Here is a 2515-nt window from a genome sequence, read left to right as displayed (position 1 = left end):
CTCTCTCTCTCTAATTGTGGGCCATAGAAAGCCTATTTATTTTTTTGCTTTTTTTAATATTATTTGGTTTCTAAAGTCTCCCTGAAAAAAAAAAATACATAAAAAAACAGTGGGAGAGTAATATTGCCCTTTCAGCTTGTGTGCCAGTCTTGACTCCTGGGTGTGCCACCTCTCTCTCTCTAATTGTGGGCCATAGAAAGCCTATTTATTTTTTTGCTTTTTTTAATATTATTTGGTTTCTAAAGTCTCCCTGAAAAAAAAAAATACATAAAAAAACAGTGGGAGAGTAATATTGCCCTTTCAGCTTGTGTGCCAGTCTTGACTCCTGGGTGTGCTACCTCTCTCTCTCTAATTGTGGGCCATAGAAAGCCTATTTATTTTTTTCCTTTTTTTAATATTATTTGGTTTCTAAAGTCTCCCTGAAAAAAAAAAAAAGTACATAAAAAAACAGTGGGAGAGTAATATTGCCCTTTCAGCTTGTGTGCCAGTCTTGACTCCTGGGTGTGCCACCTCTCTCTCTCTAATTGTGGGCCATAGAAAGCCTATTTATTTTTTTGCTTTGTTTAATATTATTTGGTTTCTAAAGTCTCCCTGAAAAAAAAAAAATACATAAAAAAACAGTGGGAGAGTAATATTGCCCTTTCAGCTTGTGTGCCAGTCTTGACTCCTGGGTGTGCCACCTCTCTCTCTCTAATTGTGGGCCATAGAAAGCCTATTTATTTTTTTGCTTGATTTGGGTTCTAAAATCTACCTGAAAAAAAAAAAACACTACATCCATCAGTGGGAGATTAATACTGTCCTCAGGGCTTGTGTGCCACTCCTGACTCCTGTGAGCACCATCTCTCACTCAGTGGGCCATAGAAAGCCTATTTATTTTTTTGCTTGATTTGGGTTCTAAAATCTACCTGAAAAAAAAAACACTACATCCATCAGTGGGAGATTAATACTGTCCTCAGGGCTTGTGTGCCACTCCTGATCCTGACTCCTGTGCGCGCCATCTCTCACTCAGTGGGCCATAGAAAGCCTATTTATTTTTTTGCTTGATTTGGGTTCTAAAATCTAACTGAAAAAAAAATCACTACATCCATCAGTGGGAGATTAATACTGTCCTCAGGGATTGTGTGCCACTCCTGATCCTGACTCCTGTGAGCGCCATCTCTCACTCAGTGGGCCATAGAAAGCCTATTTATTTTTTTGCTTGATTTGGGTTCTAAAATCTACCTGAAAAAAAAACACTACATCAATCAGTGGGAGATTAATATTGTCCTCGGGGCTTGTGTGCCACTCCTGATCCTGACTCCTGTGCACGCCATCTCTCACTCAGTGGGCCATAGAAAGCCTATTTATTTTTTTGCTTGATTTGGGTTCTAAAATCTACCTGAAAAAAAAACACTACATCCATCAGTGGGAGATTAATATTGTCCTCGGGGCTTGTGTGCCACTCCTGATCCTGACTCCTGTGCGCGCCATCTCTCACTCAGTGGGCCATAGAAAGCCTATTTACTTTTTTGCTTGATTTGGGTTCTAAAATCTACCTGAAAAAAAAACCACTACATCCATCAGTGGGAGATTAATACTGTCCTCAGGGCTTGTGTGCCACTCCTGATCCTGACTCCTGTGAGCGCCATCTCTCACTCAGTGGGCCATAGAAAGCCTATTTATTTTTTTGCTTGATTTGGGTTCTAAAATCTACCTGAAAAAAAAACACTACATCCATCAGTGGGAGATTAATACTGTCCTCAGGGCTTGTGTGCCACTCCTGATCCTGACTCCTGTGAGCGCCATCTCTCACTCAGTGGGCCATAGAAAGCCTATTTATTTTTTTGCTTGATTTGGGTTCTAAAATCTACCTGAAAACAAAAACACTACATCCATCAGTGGGAGATTAATACTGTCCTCAGGGCTTGTGTGCCACTCCTGATCCTGACTCCTGTGAGCGCCATCTCTCACTCAGTGGGCCATAGAAAGCCTATTTATTTTTTTGCTTGATTTGGGTTCTAAAATCTACCTGAAAAAAAAACACTACATCCATCAGTGGGAGATTAATACTGTCCTCAGGGCTTGTGTGCCACTCCTTATCCTGACTCCTGTGTGTGCCATCTCTCACTCAGTGGGCACTGGGCCATAGAAAGCTTTTTTTTTATTATTATTATTATTATTTGGTTTCTAAATTGTCCCTGAAAAAAACAATTTATCTTATTTGGTTTCTAAAGTCTCCCTGAGGGAAAAAAAAAAAAAAATAGGTGGGAGATTAATATTGACATTTGTGTTTGAGTGACATTCCTGCGTGTGTGGCATCTCTGTGATTTGGTGCCACAGAAAACAGAGTGTGTAACATTGTGCCTGATTTTCCTTGTGGTCTCACCAACCTGTTAAGGGATATTGAAATCATACTGAAGTTATAGCGCACCGTGTAAGTTGTTTGACAGCAACAAATAAAGTTACTTTGGTTAAGTTTTTAAAACAATGAGGAAGTCTGGTGCAAGAGGTCGTCGTGGGCGTTCATTGTCAGCTG

The sequence above is a fragment of the Ranitomeya variabilis genome, chromosome 4 (assembly GCF_051348905.1).
Source record: "Ranitomeya variabilis isolate aRanVar5 chromosome 4, aRanVar5.hap1, whole genome shotgun sequence".
Taxonomy (NCBI): Eukaryota; Metazoa; Chordata; class Amphibia; order Anura; family Dendrobatidae; genus Ranitomeya; species Ranitomeya variabilis.
This window is presented reverse-complemented; position numbering follows the sequence as displayed.